General features: G+C 45.2%; 1 long non-coding RNA gene across 1 annotated transcript; it reads right to left on the bottom strand.

Annotated features, from left to right (window-relative positions):
• Positions 1–164: 164 nt before the first annotated feature.
• Positions 165–16,687, bottom strand: LOC122129507. The gene is made up of 3 exons (XR_006151786.1): positions 15,985–16,687; positions 14,473–14,522; positions 165–342 (listed from the first exon to the last, which is right to left on the bottom strand). It is a non-coding gene; the product is annotated as an uncharacterized LOC122129507 (long non-coding RNA).
• Between the last annotated feature and the right edge of the window lie 1,302 nt (positions 16,688–17,989).

Genomic DNA, 17,989 nt, shown 5'->3' with positions numbered 1-17,989 from the left:
CATCTAATAGCCCTTCACCACAGCACAGCACAGCACAGCACGCTATGCTACGCTAGCTATTTCCATACTCTCCACTGACATCCATTTGTTTTGGGAACGGGAACTGCAGATTCTACTGTCACATTGACAACGCAAGGTTGTGTGTGAGAAAAGGAAATCTGTGTGTGTGTGTGTGTGTGTGTCACCTTGGTTCCTCCCACACTGATGATCCGGTACACACTGCGGGTGGCATCGTAGAAAAATGAGACAGTGACGGCGTGCTTGCTGGCAGGTATCCAGTTCCGCTTGGTTACTGGGTCGATCTGGAAGACGTGCGCTTTGGCACTGAACAGCGGTGGCTCTCTGGGGGGACAAAACACACACATGAACACACACACACACACACACATATGAACACAGACATACACATACATATGAACACACAGATACACATGTATACGGACTAGGGATGGGCATTCGATTAAATTGTCTTAATCGATCGTCGGGAGAATTAACGATCGATTTTCGATTAATCTTTAATATTTTTATATTAAAATTCACTATTTATAGGCTATATTAAAATGCAGTGAAAATAAAAAAACACAGCGTGTTTCCTCATTGAGATATTTATTACAAGATGAACAACTCTTGTGGCAGTTAAACTTACAAGATGGACAACTCTTGTGGCAGTTAAACGGGATCCGTTCAATGGTTACACTTGAAAATATGCGCTGCTGTACTCTTAAGCAGCGGAGCCGACAGCTAGAAGCCGGTGCTCATAAACACAACTGACCTTCGTTTTTTTTTCTCTCTAACTAATTAATCTCACATTTTGAAATTCATTCATCTAGATTCATCGTGATTAAAAGTTTGTTTTCTTCTAAAGACTAAATCTTTATAAATTAACGAGTAATCACTTCATTCATTATTTTAGACACTGTTGTTTAATTGTATTTTGTTCGTGCTCTCTCGCCATCAGCCAAGGAATGTATGCGAGACACAATGGTGCCCCTCGACGGTAAATCGTAAGAAATTGTCCCCTGAAGCAATTCGAATCACCTCAGTCAGCCCACCGTCTTCAACTATGTTGATGGGCCGACAGTCACCCGCAACCTAAACTGCGACAGCGTTGGTAACCTTTTCACGGACTGGTCTAGTTAATTTCCTAGAGAAGTCGTGGAGTGTGGGTTGGCGACCATCTAACCTGGGACTGCTTTCTGTCGGGTGCTTTGCATTAAGGTGATAACTTAAACACGAGCTGCTTCTGTGATAGCTACATTCAGCTGACAAATGCTACATACAACTTTAGTTTTGTCGATTGTTCTGTCATTTTGCCTCTTAAACAGAAACTTTCCGCCCAACAATCCCTCAGCTCTCTCCATCTTCAACTACCGTCTCGGTCTCTTCTATCTAACTGACTGCAGACAAGGGGCGGTTTCGTGCCACGGGTCAACGCGCACCGGAAGTAAACAGTTGCGTTAACTGCGTTCAAATATTTGATTGCATTAATCTCCGACACAATAATCTCATAGAATAACGCGTTAACTTTGACAGCCCTAAAATAAATAAATTACACGCACACTACGCAACAGAACATGCATTAGTTTTAATCGATGAAAAAATTATTTCATCGAGGAAATTCTTAATGATCAATTAATCGATCGTCGATTAATTATGCCCATCCCTAATACGGACTCACACATATTAACACACGCACATATGAACACACACACACATATGTACACAGACATACACATACATCTGAACACACACACACACATATGTTTACCGAAACACACACATATGAACATACACAAACACATGAACATACACACACATATGAACATACACATACATATCTATACACTCACACACATACAAATGCAGATGTACCCCGACACACACATACAAATGTAGACTCACACAAATACATACACACAATCACACACACACACACACACACACGCACACGCACACGCACACACACACACACACACACACACACACACACACACACACACACACACACACACACACACACGCACACAAGACAGTTAGACTGTAAGACTGTGACAGTTAGACTGTAAGTTAGTAACTGTAACTCTGGCATCTGTGGCCCCCAGTTATCTTATATCACATGAAGAGTACACCCTGTTGTTGCTAATGGCCGTATGCTAATCCAACAAAATGGTATCTGCATTTCCTTGAACTCATCACAGCAAGTCAAGATCAATTACTGGCCTGGTGACATGCTTTTAAATGTCCGCATCCCCTCCATGTCTGCTTTCTGATGCCTCATTATTTTTAATGAGTTCCCAACCAGGCTCATTAAGTCCAACATCGATTTCTGAGGAATGGTTGGCGAGCGAGACATTGGGCTGGGGAATCTGGGGTTTTGTCGTAAACATGACCTTGCTTGTCAGCGACTTCAGTTACTTTGCATGGCATGACATGCGGTTACCTACTCTCAGCATATAGGATATGTTATATTTCAACTATATCTAGTACTATGTTAAATGTAATTTTTCACCATGTTGCATTTTCTATTATACCTGGATCCAGTTAAATAGAATTCCACCCCATGTAATATGTCTGGTAGCCTGGGTGCCAAATCGAACTTAGCCCCGCCCACAACAATTGAGGTCGGAAGTTCGGTCTGGCATTGCTCTGTTGGGGCGAAACTATGCCTGAACAGAAGCTGTTCGGACCAATCAAATTGTCAGGGCGGGCTTTATACGATGATGGACAGATGATCAACAGTAACGCAATCAACCACGTCACCAAAGAGCGCTTGGGTTGAATTCGTTTTCAACTAACATGGCTGCCGCTGGAGAGCTGAGATGTGTAGATTCTGCCATCGAGTTTGTTTTAGAAGACATCGACAGCGCATTCATTTTGAAAGAGGAACAGAGAAACGCGATCAAGGCATTTGTAGATCGAAAAGATGTTTTTGCCGTCCTTCCTATGGGATTCGGTAAAAGTTTAATTTAGTTTAACTTACATCACATACTACGTTGCTCTGATTGGTTGTAGGTCTATCCAATTGAGCGAAGAGGCATTTTTTTTTCCTGGTTCGGTTGAAACACGCCCCATAATCACAGCCCAATGGAGCAGTATCAGACTCATATTCTGACTAGAATTATGAGTATGACAACGTCAGGCTATATGTCTGGTACATCTGCAACTATGTTCAATAGAATTCCTCCCCATGTAATATTTTCTAGTATAGCCTATCTGGATCTACACTCAATAGAATTCCTTCCCATGTGATATTTCTAGTAAAGCCTATCTGGATCTACGCTCAATAGAATTCCTCCTCCTGTGGGCTGCTGTCAGTTCTTCACTACTCTAGATGAGCATGACAGAGACCCAACCAGCAGATGCACGTGTGAGTAATGAAAGCCCTCTTGTGACTGCACTCTTACTGTGAATCCCATTTCACATGCAACCAATAGTTTGCCATTTAAAAATACTCAAAACTAATTCTACCTACTCCAGGGGGTTTGCGAATGATAAAAGTACCCCAGTGTACTTGTCAAATTGAAGAATTCAAAAAGATTTGTTTAAAGGTAGAATAGATACTTAGAGATTTGAAACACTTCTTGGTCCTTCCTAATGTGAGTGTGGGGATACAGTGATCAATGCATCACCACTGCCCTCTGTAACCCACCAACACCAGGTGCAGCATTTGCATGCTCTTCCCTTTAGGGCCGGATGCGATGTCAGCACGTTTTAGACCATGTCATTGTTTTCAATTCCTGTGACCCAAGAAATGCATGGTGGGGAAGGTGAAATGCACTACGAGAAACTTTTAATTTTTTTGCTTTTGGCTGGCAGTCTGAACAAGACCTAAGATGGTTTCTCGAGTACTTCACCAGTCAATTTCAGTCACTCTATGAGGGTAATGGCTTTATGACAAAAGATGATATTGGACGTGGTGGCACAGTAGTTAGCGTCACAGCATTGTAAGCAGTTGACCCGGGTTTGGTTCCTGATTGGTCCAGATCCAGGCTCTGTATCGTGTGCGAATCGAATCGAATCGAATTGAATTGATTTGAATTCTGCAGGTTGTCTGTAAGTCGCTTTGGATAAAAGCGTTCTGCTAAATATCCGACCTTTTACCCGAGACGAGAGCGATGGTGAAAGACTCGCCTTCCATCAGTCTCTCCCCCTCAAACCAACAAAATGGGGTCTCAAGATGTAGGACATGGCAGAGAGCTCCCTGGCTACGTCAACAAACTCTACACAGGTCTACACAGCGGACACAGGAGAAGGTCATGGATTTACCCTACTATGGGTCTAATCCCCATTTTCATGGAGCGCTTCTACTCAGGGGTCAGAGCTTTTCCAGCGCATGAACAGCCACGGACTGGATTCCTGCGGCGCTGTTTGTGCAGAAAGGGACTGAGGGGAGCAAGCAAGCTTGGTTGGGCAAACACAAATTGAAAGTGGCTAAAAAAAGAAAACTGAACATTTTGTGTTTTGGCAGGACTCCAAAGCTATTATGGTGCTGTCTGATGCCTCTCATCCCACTGAGAGGGTCAGTGAAGAGAAACGACCACACTGAGGGTGTATTGCCAGCCTCTCCGACTACCACAAACACATGGAAGGTGTGGATCAGATGGTTGGAGGTTATCTGTTCCAGCATTGTTCAAAGACATGGTGGAGGAGGCTCTTCTTCTTCTTTTAACTGGCTGTCAGATGCTACAATGCATACACCGCTGCAAGGGGTGCTGGAGGAAAGACATTCACAGCCAAGTACGAGAGACGCTACAAAGAGCGGAAACAGGACCTGCCACAGGAACGTGTCACGGCAAGGAGCGCTCCTCCACCGACCGTACCTGAGGGAGCCATATTTGAGCACGGCTGTGAGAAACTCTCTCAGAAGAGAAGGATCTGGAGGAAGACACATTTGAGCACGGCTGTGAGAAACTCCCTCAGAAGAGAAGGATCTGGAGGGAGTGTACACTGCCACTTACCTACTTGCAGTGCCACTTTCTTACAGTGCCACAACTTTGTCTGATTTTTGTTTTGTTTATTAATTAAAACAAAATTTAAATGAACATTAGGGCAAAGGCTATATGTTAAAGCTTAATGTTTAGGCTTTCGAAAGGTTTTCATTTCATGTTTCTTTCTGCTACTGAGGCTGAGAAATAAAGGTTTTAGTGAATGTTCTGTCAGTCTTTCAGAAAACTCTATTTTACAGTAGGAGGCTATTTTCAAACAATGCTTTTAGAATGCTCTCTTAGAGGGCACCTGACGTGTCATGATGGGTTAGCTTGCCCCAGCGGAGGTAATTGAGTGGAGTTTCCATGAGTGTTGACAGCTTGGGTGATAGCGTGCTAAAGATTACTGAGACAGTCATCCATCTTCAATCCCATCTGCCATTGCTTGCACCCCCCCCCCCCCCCCCCCACACACACACACACAATCAGGGGCAGAGGGGTGCAGAGATGATGGCTGTGACTAAAGACCTGATTAATGTGCCACATCAGATCCAAATGCTGCCTCTCTCTTCACACACACACACACACACACACACACACACACACCACTCTCGTCCAGATACAGTCCTGATGAGCATGTAAAGGGATCTGCTCCTGATCTGACAGTAAAGGGTTCGAGCTCCGATGTGACACAGATCCAAATTCTCTCTCTCTCTCCTCTGACAGAACCACCAGACCAGAATTGGATTCTGGAACACACCCGTACCTGACCTGTTGCAGGTCCAACAGAACCTTGCCAAGGCCGGATACCTTGTCTGTTTTAAGAGTTAGTATCTGCCTTGATTCAGAGGAAGTGTCTGCCTCTTGCCTCTAGCCTCTAGCCTCAGAGATACAGCGTGTCACACATCACATGACTGCTGTCTGCTCAGAACACTGTGCCAGCATAGAAGCATCAGCGGTCAGCATCTATGAGCGCATGAAGATGATGACAACTAATATGGACTAATATGACTGAAAACACTTCGGAAAAATCTCACAGAATGATATGGCGAGATGGAGACCAAACCCCCGCAACACACACGACGCAACACACTGCAGGAACAACATCAACACATGACACACACTACGAAGATGAACACCCTATCAGGACACACACTCTGCAGGGGACGTGAGAGTGAGGTTAGTTCCAAGGAGGGAGAATTTGGATGGCGTCCATAGTGCAGGTGTTTGATGTCAACATGGGCAAACTGTGAAGCCAGAACACGCCTCACAGGGAGAATACAAGGACGCAGAGACCCCTCAGGAATCTTCTGTCACACAGCAACAAAGGCACACAAACACACACACACACACACACACACACACACACACACACATGTTCTGACAAACACATACACACATGAATGCCCTGTCAGGCACAAACGTGTACACACAGACACACTCAACACAATTCTCTCTCACACACAGACACACACACACACATTCTGGAGCTGAGGGGTGTGTTGAGCTGATGGCTTTCATTCAGCAGCCAGCTGGAACATTCCATGGAGGCCAGCAATGCCAAGGTCCCTTCAGGGAGAGTTTTCACACACACCCACACAAACACACACACACACACACACACACACACACACACACACACCCAGCAGTACCAAGGCCCCTTCAGGGAGGGTATTCACACACTCCCACACACACACACTCACCCAGCAGTACCAAGGCCCCTTCAGGGAGGGCTATCAGGCCACTGCACAGAGCAGGACTCATGATGAGCAATATCCTCACACATACACACACATACATATTTACAAACGCAATCATACACACTCAGACACTACCACGCACACACACTCTCTCACAATAATATGCACACACACACACACACACACACACACACACACAGAAAGGAACTAGACTTCTGAGTAGCACATTCACTGACCCCTAAACATGGTTCCGGAGTAGCCATCTATAAACTGACCAATCCTCAGGCACAATCTCTGTGTGGTCACTTATATATTACAGTCTCCATCTATAAACTGAACAATCCTCAGGCACCATAAGTGGTCACTTATGCAATACAGTCTCCCAGCAGCATCCCACGGCAGCTATCTACAATCTCAGCATGTGATAGAGTCTGTACACAGAATCTCACCCAAACCTTCTCACCAATCTCTTATAATCACACTTATAATCAAAACTGGTTGTGACGGTGTGCCATCACTACGGTTGAGTATGTGCTCGGACTGCCATACCAACGAGTCTGGTGCTTTGGGATTGCGGTACACTGGTTCCCATCCCTTTCAGCTACAGCCTCTTATCCTATCTCTTATTTGACCACAACGCCTACTCCTGACCCACAGACAGGCCCAACCCCACACCTGTGTCTCACACCTGGGTCTCACACCTGGGTCTACTCTGGCCAAAAGCATTCTCACTCCCTGGCTCACACCTCCGGTCAAAAGCATTCTCACTCCCTGTCTCACACCTCCGGTCAAAAGCATTCTCACTCCCTGTCTCACACCTGGGTCTACTCTGGCCAAAAGCATTCTCACTACCTGGCTCACACCTGTGTCTCACACCTGGGTCAAAAGCATTCTCACTCCCTGTCTCACACCTGGGTCTACTCCGGTCAAAAGCATTCTCACTCCCTGTCTCACACCTCCGGTCAAAAGCATTCTCACTCCCTGTCTCACACCTGGGTCTACTCCGGTCAAAAGCATTCTCTCTGATTATATTCCATATATTGTGCAGCTCAGTGCAAATCTCTGCTAATCCCCTGAGAGGGCTTACTGCTCTTATCGTCTGCACTGCTATGAGAAACAGGAGCAGAGGGTGACGGCAGAGAGGTACAGCACGTGGTCCTCAGTTCAACACGGTGCCTATATCAGACACACATGGTGTGTTAGAGTGTGGTGTGTTAGAGTGTGTGTGTGTGTGCAGACACAAATGTGCTGTATGGTGTGTTAGAGTGTGTGTGTGCAGCCTTGGTGTTTCTCCGGGGGTCCACAGGCCCATGTCCCCCTGCAGACAGTCTCTTGCTGCTCAGCCCGAGCACAGCCGGAGGTGCACACACACACACACACACACACACACACACACACACACACACACACACACACACACACACACACACACACACACACACACACACACACACACACACACACACACACACACACACACACACACACACACACACACACACACACACACACCAAATCAGCTGGCCGGCTCAGCCAGCTTCAGAGGATTCAGACAAAACAAGCCCTGTGATCCAGTGGAGGATCTGTGTGTGGTTGTTTGTGTGTGTGTGTTTGTCAGTGTCTGTGCGTTTGTCTGTGTGTGTGTGTGCGTGTGTGTGTTGGTACAGAAGTACTGTCCTTACATTCCACGCATGTGCATTCCACAGTCTCTGTTCTCACGTCATCCCCTCAGATAGTCCACACACACACACACACACACACACACACACACACACACACACACACACACACACACACACACACACACACACACACACACACAAGCAAGCCTGCGTCAGTCTGAGGGATCGGAGCAATACACTAATGAGAAATATCTACTGTGGAAAAAAACAGGCCTTGCGATCAGAAGTCAAAACTTTGTCAAAAGGAAGGCCAGCGTTCATCTAGTGACCAAGGCCATATCATACATGATGCAGGAGGACTAGAAACTGGTTTCATAAGCACGCAGTGTGCCTTCAACCCTCGTTTTTCACATACTGCTCACAGTATGACAAGGCTGACTGTAATTCTTGATTCTGAATGCAATCAATATCAGTTCCAGGCTGTGTTTCCCTCATAGAGCAGAGGAGGAGGCTGGTGGAGAGACGTCTCTGCGCACAGCTCTGCGTCTGAGGTCTGAGAGAGCCGAGCTGGTTTTGACTTTGACATGGAGGGGAAGGTGACAGAGAGAGAGATGGTGAGATAGCTTTAGTTCATATGGAGCGGTGCCATGGCCTGTGGGCACACACAACCCCAGCCTGTCAGCCTCTCTCACAGATATTTCATTACCCAGCGCTACGCGCTACGGGGGGGGGGGACTTTAAAGCGTCACAGGAAATGTGCTGCTTCATGCTCACCTGTATAAGTATATCTAACTCTACTCTTTGGAGAGTTTAAGTATATCTAACTCTACTCTTGCAGAGTAGAAGTATATCTAACTGTACTCTTGGAGAGTAGAAGTATATCTAACTCAGTGACTTAGTGGAGTCTCCTCAGAGAGGAACATCTGTCCCGCTAGCTCCTGTGCAGTGGCAAACCCCCTTGGGCAGTCCAGAGCGCCCCTGTGCTAGTGTGTGTGTGTGTGTGTGTGTGTGTGTGTGTGTGTGTGTGTGTGTGTGTGTGTGTTTGTGTGTGTGTCTGTGTGTGTGTGTGTGTGTGTGTGTGTCACCTCCAGCACTGCTCCCATGTTTGGTCCTATCAGGCTTAGGACAGCCCTGTGAGTCACCTACCGTAAGCCTCTCCTTCAGGGGGATCTGGCCTCTTATGCGCTCACCTTGCCTGGATAGGACCAGCTGTTAGGGTCAGATGCACTGGACAACATACACACTCTCTCTCTCTCTCTCTCTCTCTCTCTCACACACACACACACAGATGCACAAATACAAGTACACACACATAAAGCACAAACACAAGTACGTACACACACACACACACACACACAAACAGATGCACAAACACAAGTACACACACACACGCGCACGTGCACGCACACACACACACACACACACACACACACACACCCTGATTTGTAATGTGCTTGTGGATGGGAACAAAGGGGTTGCTCTCTGTTTGAGTTTAAGGTGGCTATTTCTACTGGCTAAAAACGGCTATTTCTACTGCCTGCAGAAGCTCCCACTGGGTTTGAGTGTGTGTCTTTTTTTAGTAAGATTTCAACAGTCTGTGGAGAGTGTGCAGAGGGTGTTTTGTGGGGATGTGTAATTATTTCTGTAATGTGTGTGTAGAGGTTGTGTTATTGTCTCAGTATACATTGTGTTACTGTTACTATGTCTGTATTAGCATTTCGGCACAGTTTGTTTTTTTAACAAAGTGTGTGCTGGCCTTTCTGGGGAGTGTGAGTGTGTGTGTGTGAGTGTGTTGGTAAAAAGTGTGTTAGTGTTTGCTATGGATAGGGATTATTTTTGTTTCTCTGAAGCGGTGCTTGTCAGCGCACCCGCCGTGAGGGATGTTTGGATGCATTTGACTTTACGAGGCTCACTTTGCCCTGTTGTGGCTGCTGCTCCACTACAAATGAAAATGACAGACTGAATGATTTTGCCCCGCAGTGAAACTGCAATGTTTTTCTCATCGTGGCTCAGTTGCCTGTTGTCTCAGAGGAACGATAACCGATGGTGATGTTTTTACAGTAATATGCTACAGACACAGCTAATGACTCCTAGCGCATTGAGTGCTGAATAAAGTCACACAGAAGTAACAGCCATTTCAACTGAAATTACCTGGGGGAGGGGAGTTTAATAACATGTCACATAATATATTAAATAACATGGTTTTATAGATTTGAACCGTGTGCCATGCATATATCTAGCCTCTCTCTCTATCTCTCTCATGTCATTAAGCCAGCTCATGAGACCAGAGTGAAAGGAGCTTTCTTTCAAACATCAACGTAAAAGAGAATAAACATAAGTTCCTGTTTCTTTGGAATACCGTAATGATATCAGGGGAGTGGAGATGGAAGTAGGGATCGACCAATATTTATTATTTGAATATACCGATATCAAGATCTAATGGCTGATGGTGGATAACAGATATGTGGCCCATATTTTGGGCCGATATTCATTTATCATATTTGGCTGTTACAAAAAGGGGAATTATAATGAGTCCATTTGGGAATACCTTCTATGAGAAACAGCAGGCAATGCACAGACCACCAGGGAATAATCGTTGTTTTACAAACCTAAAAATAGAAAAAAATCTGTGAAATGCACATTTAAATCTATGCCTCTAAATCTATGAAAGACAAATGAATGGCACCAACAATGGCACTGACTAAGTTAGGTAGCAATGATATGGATGAAGCTAACCTTATCTAGCTAGCCAGTTAACTTAAGCTGAGACTGAGCTATTGTTCTACCATTATGGTTTACATTTTAAATAAGGTTACATTTATAATGTTTCAGCACTTCATTCTAAAGAAATGCACTCTGACTCAAATGTGCCTGCATGAATGTGCTAAAATAGGATGTTAAAGTATATAAATTGGGAAATGATGAATCAACCAGTGCCCGTAAAAGTGCAGTGAATGCCTCCCTCCTAGCCCAATTTTACTCTCTGGTGCACCATTTGCCTTTGCTGCAAATATCATGGCTATGGTTCCCAAGCAGGAGTTTACAGAAGTTAATGTTAATGAAAAAATTAAGTATATAAAAAAGAAAGAACGGAATGTAAATAGTTCTAGCTCTGTATGCAAGTAAACCTACCATACGTAGCGTAACCATAAGAGGGCACGTGTGGACAAATATCAGCAACAAAGATATGAGGAGGCCGAAACCGATATCAACCCAAGTGTCAAAGGGGACATATAGCATGTATATCTATGTAAAGATAGTCTACCCTATATTAAATATAGAGTCCGCGATCCTGTCGGAAGGTCAAAAGGTCAAAAGCCAATCAAGTTATACCCCTCCCTTGCGTGCTCCTGAAGCAACTTATTGATTGGCTGGAATCATTTTTGGCTCTGCCAACATCTTTGTTTCCCATTTACTGAGCCAGGGCTGTGGTGGTCGAGCGCTGGATTTTTAATTTTATTTAGAAAAGACAGCTAGAGGACTGCGAGGAGCAATTTACTGAATTTCACAAGAAGTGTGTTGGATTAGAGTCGTGGACTGCACACATGTGCCACTGTTAGTTTCTCCAAATGACATAAAAGCCACACATGTGAGAGTCAGCATGAGATGTCAGCTTTCATCTCAACAGAGAGTGCCAGCATGCGCTGGGGAGGACACCTCTCCTCTAACAATCCTCCTGGGGGGGGGGGGGGGGGGGGGGGGGGGGAGAGGACACCTCTCCTCTTACGATCCTCCTGGGCCGGGGGGGGGGATGAAACTGCTGAAACATCTGAGGCATGTGCTGCAGCTCTGAGGAACACCGGTGTGCCGCCCGCCAGAGACGGTGAGAGATGAGCGCGGTGCTGTGACGCCACATTCCTGCCCCAGTCACAGTGAGAGTGTCAGTGAAAGTGTGTGCATGTGGGTATGTGTGTGTTTGTGTGTGTGTGAGAGAGAGAGTATGAAAATGAGAGTGTGTGGCTGAGTGAGAGTGTGTGGCTGAGTGAGAGTGTGTGTAAGAATGAGAATTTGTTTGAGTGAGACTGAGTGTGAATGTGAAAAAGGGAATGTGTGTTTGAGTGAGAGTGTGTATAAGAAGTGTGTGTTTGAGTGAGAACATGTTTTGAGTGAGAGTGTGTGTTAGGGAGAGTACATGTGATGGTGAGGGTGTGTGTTAGGGAGAGTACATGTGATGGTGAGGGTGTGTGTGTACTCCATAGGATTATTATGTAAAACAGCCGCTGACAGCTTCAAGAAAGAACACAGACTTTGTGTGAGTCTAAGAGTGTTTGTCCGAGCGAGAATGTGTGTGAGAGTGGCGGTGTGTGTGTGACTGAGAGTGTGTGACCTAGTCCAGCTCAGCAGCGTGACCGCAGAAGAGGACGCCCAGCCAGACGAAAGACGGAACCATGACAGGAAGTGAAGAGGAAAACAGCCCCTGGACTAAAGACTGAAGAGCTGAGCAGAGCAGTGGCGGCACATCACTTTTTTAAACTGAGAAATCCCCAACATGCTGATCACCATAGACAGTAACGGCTGCAGCTGATCACCATAGACAGTAAAGGCTGCAGCTGATCACCATAGACAGTAACGGCTGCAGCTGATCACCATAGACAGTAAAGGTTTCTGCTGATCACCATAGACAGTAAAGGCTGCAGCTGATCACCATAGACAGTAACGGCTGCAGCTGATCACCATAGACAGTAAAGGCTGCAGCTGATCACCATAGACAGTAAAGGCTGCAGCTGATCACCATAGACAGTAACGGCTGCAGCTGATCACCATAGACAGTAACGGCTGCAGCTGATCACCATAGACAGTAACGGCTGCAGCTGATCACCATAGACAGTAAAGGTTTCTGCTGATCACCATAGACAATAAAAGGCTGCAGCTGATCACCATAGACCATAGAAAGTTTTTTTGCGCACCCACTGATCATTTTGTTCTTTCACAGTCCTGTCAGAGCGGCACAACACTCAACAGTGATTGGCTAGTCTGGCTTCCCATCGGCAGTGTTAATGTGCGTGCAGGCCTACCGTGAATCGAGAAGCTCAGAACGATTTCACTTTGAAAATCGTTTCACACATAGCCTACTCACACAGACCCCCCCCCCCCCCCCCCCCCCCACACACACACACACACACACACACTCACACCTTCACTGTACAGAGAAAAATCCAAACAGAACTTGGAGTAGTAGAGTGTAAATAGCTCGTTAATAGCTTGTACAGATATCTGATGATAGATACACACACACACACACACACACACACACACACACACACACACACACACACACACACACACACACACACACACACACACACACACACACACACACACACACACACACACACACACACATACTGTAGAAAAGCAAGTGACTGCTGAGGCTCAGGACCTATAGCTGCTGGTCTCACACACATGAAGCTGATGAAGCATCTGGAGGTTTAGGGCAGGCTGCTCCTTTATCTGACCCCCCAGTCTGCTCTGATCAGGCCTGTAAAGCTCACCCAAACATCTGCTCTGGTGTGCTTCTCCTACACACACACACACACACACACACACACACACACACACACACAGCTGCAAAACAGCAGCTGGAATGAGGGGGGTAGTCAGTATGTGTGTGTGTGTGTGTCTGATTTAGCAGCGTAGGTGAAGGGGGAGATGATGAAAGGTGAGGTAATGCTGTTGTCGTGACAAACACACACGTTGATTAGATTTTAGTGAACGTGAGCGAAGCCCGGAAACGAGAGATGGCTGCTGGCATCAGCTGTGCCGCTGTCAGTAACTGTGTCATCCACTCAACATGAATGGACAAATAGATCAAGGAAATGCACCCATCATTGATGACACAAACACACACGGCACAAATCACTGACATCCATACTACCTTCCCATTTGTTCTCTCAAATATTCACAAAATACAAAAAACACACACAGCAGCAGGTGACAACACACACACACACAACAGCCATACTACATTTCCCCTCCCATTGTCTCAAATGATCACAAAATACAAAGCACCTAAAACAGCTGTAAAACACACACACGACATACACACCTCCACACACACCTTTAACGGAAATGACAAGACAAATGACATGACGAGACTGTCGCACACAATCAACACACATCTTTCCCTGACTTTTCTCTCAAACACTTCAGTACAAAACACACACACACACACACACACACACACACACACACACACACACACACACACACACACCTCTTCCCTACCTTTCTTTTTGCTGAGGATGCATGTTTACTGCTCAGACGTGGCTCCTTTTCTGTGTGTAGGGAGAAGTCAGGAGAGTAGCCAGTGAAAACGATATAACATCAGAACTCTCTCACACACACACACACACATCTGAACTTTCCTGAGTACATACACCTATAAATAGACACACAGCTCATAGTTGGATGAAGATTATTTACATCCAGCTGTACACATATGGATAACACATCTGTTTTGAACAGTACATGGAAAGCTAGGGCTTCTCTGATGTGTGTGTGTGTGTGTGTGTGTGTGTTTGTGTGTCACCCCTGAAAGCATCTATGGAAGAGAGTAGCCAGACGTGCGCAAACTTGTGTGTGTGTGTGTGTGTGTGTGTGTGTGTGTGTGTGTGGCACAGCATCAGAATCAGTGCTATCAAAGCACTGGTCTACTCTCTTCATTACTGGTCTGTTGCCTTTCTGTTGCCTTTCCAAACTGCAGTACTGGTTTCACTCTGGGAAGCTGGCCTCAACAGCTACACAGTCTATAGGCTTCCGGGCATGCTGGACTGTATTGGCTCTTGCCAAGCCTCTAAGTAGGCATAGGTAGGGCTACTATAAGATATCAGGCTTTGCTTTTCAAATAATTCCCTGGTCACTAGGCCTACTATCTAAGATGCTGATAAACGCATCGGCAAATCCCACATTCACTACCTCATTAAACAGTAGGCAGAGGTAATGATCCATGATAATGATGCCTGATAGTTCCCTCATCGGACTACAGAATTCACTCCGCCTTTGTGGACCATTTGCCTCGTTATTATTTCTCATCATCGTGTATGCAACAGAACGTCCTGAAAATTAGGATTGACAGGCCTGTCTAATGCGCATGTTCAGTGTTGCTGGGGGGTTGTAAATCCTCATTTATTAAAAAGACTGTCCTGATCAGTCTTAAATCGACGGCCCCCCATACACATCTGCGCAACATATTTTGTTAATAAGCTCATGCTTGCAATCTTTAAGCCGTTTAACAAAAATCAGTATAGGCCTAAATATGTGGGGCGCTGAGGGAAAGTTAAATTTGTTGTCACTTCACTATGCGCTACAGTAGGGCACAGTGCTGGGTGAGTAATCTAGTCTGTTCATGGACACAGGACAAGAGATTTAGGCACATCTAAATCCAGCTGGTTCAGGGGCTCACCCAGTGAGATGATACTGAATTCACACCCAAACAAACATTTCTGAGTTAGAAACGATCGCAATAAACGTGCAATAGCTTCCGGCTGCTCTCAAAACATTCTAACTCAGAAGTTGGAGAATGCTGATATCGCGGAAAGTATACTAGTTAGCCCGTAGCTTAAACAAGCAAATGTGTATCCAACACTATGGCTGTGCGGGACGAATGTTACCTCCGAGCGTCAACAGTCATGAGACAAAATTCTCTGGCACTCATTCATTCAGAACTTTTTACTCCTTCTACTCTAGTGAGCGGTTTGAGGTAACAACTTGGCATGGAAAGACTCCGCTATAACTCACCCCATTCTCCTCTGAGGACTTTCGATGTCAGTCTGGTCACTCCGAGATACACGATGTCTTTACAATTAGATTTTCGTGTTTTCCTCTGCGTGTGACCCCCCCTGTTTTCCTTCTCGTTTGTAGGTCCAAACAAACATCCGAAATTCCGAAACGTATCCTTTGTTCAGACGATTTGCAAACAGAAATGTACATAGACCCTCAATACAATTTCACTGACACGTCCGTCCATGCATCTCCAAGGAAAACACAATAGGGGGCAATAAAACGAAGTTATCGCCTATACTTTGTTGTTTCGCTGTTGTAGATCCTTCATTGCAACAATAGCTCTCTCCCCTCTCTTTTGTCCTTAATGTTCAGAGCGTCCCGTTTTTCTCTGTCATATTCCAGCCAGTTAGCCACAGTCCACTAACCACAGAGCCTTCTCGCGCACAGAAAAGCGCCGCCACAAGTAGCCGACTCCTGGCGGGGAAGAGTCAGGCAGCTGTATCTGTGCGTGGACCTTTCTCTTGTGAGCCTGTGAGGAAATCCTTTGTCAGGAGTACTTTGGCTCCAAGTCCTGCCAACACTGCTCATTGGTATCCCGTTCGCAATTCCTCGCTGGATTAAAATAAAAAAAAACTCCCTCATGAACGCCATCTGCTGGTAATAATGTTTACAGTAACTTTACATGGAGATCAACTGCTATCCTCAAAGTTGGCTTGACCTGGGAGGCCTAATAGTAAACGTTTAAAAATCTGTTCCACATATGCATTCATAACAAAACAAAAAACTAAAAAATATGTATTATAAAATATGTATATATATATATATATATATTTATATATATATAAAAAAATATATATATACATATATATATATATATATATACATATACATATATATATATATATATATATCAAGTCTGAATAATACTTGTTAGGAGTAACCTCTGAGATTTGTTTTTGTGTCACACTGGGACCATGGCATTTTGATTGCCCAAAAGGTGTTTCTGCAGTTATGGAAACATGAGGCCCGGTTACAATAGGTCATATAGATTACAAAAGGTCATGAAAGCCAACACAGCAGCCTATTATTTATTTATTTTCTGCTGACGAGGGCCTCATTGAGTTCCTTTAGCTGATCTTGTAGAGTAAGAACACCAAGTTCATGGGTTCAGTATCCAGGATGCACACATGCTGATACAAATGTGCATCTGTGCAATACTGTAAGTCACTTTCAGTAAAAGTGTCAGCTAAATGTAAAAATGTCTTCTTTTTCAGGTTTCACAGAGATGAATGAGAAGGATCTGAGCCCCATCTGGCCCCAGACTGGCCCTGATCCCTGATGGAGAGAACCTTAGAGATAGACTGGCCCTGATCCCTGATGGAGAGAACCTTAGAGACAGAGTGGCGAACAAGGCAAACAGCACCCGCGCCCCTTCATTTAAACTGCCATCTGGGTGACGGGACTGCCCCCCTCTATTCACCAAAACCACATCCACATTAGTATTATGTTTCGTAATACTAAGCAGGATGTCAACTGTTACTCTGCTGCTAGGTGTGAGGTATACGTGTACATGTGTGTGAGGTATCCGTGTACATGCAAGTGAGGTATGGTTGTACATGTGTGTGAGGTATGCGTGTACATGTGTGTGAGGTATGCGTGTACATGCGTGTGAGGTATGCGTGTACATGTGTGTGAGGTATGCGTATACATGTGTGTGAGGTATGCGTGTACATGTGTGTGAGGTATGCGTATACATGTGTGTGAGGTATGCGTATACATGTGTGTGAGGTATGCGTGTACATGTGTGTGAGGTATGCGTGTACATGTGTGTGAGGTATGCGTGTACATGTGTGTGAGGTATGCGTGTACATGTGTGTGAGGTATGCGTGTACATGTGTGTGAGGTATGCGTATACATGTGTGTGAGGTATGCGCTATGGCTATCTATTAGTGTGTTTAATGGTGGCTTTATGATGGTGTGATGAAGTACCTTGGTTTTGTGACTATCTATCTATCTATCT

The sequence above is a fragment of the Clupea harengus genome, unplaced genomic scaffold (assembly GCF_900700415.2).
Source record: "Clupea harengus unplaced genomic scaffold, Ch_v2.0.2, whole genome shotgun sequence".
NCBI classification, from domain to species: domain Eukaryota; kingdom Metazoa; phylum Chordata; class Actinopteri; order Clupeiformes; family Clupeidae; genus Clupea; species Clupea harengus.
This window is presented reverse-complemented; position numbering and strand designations above follow the sequence as displayed.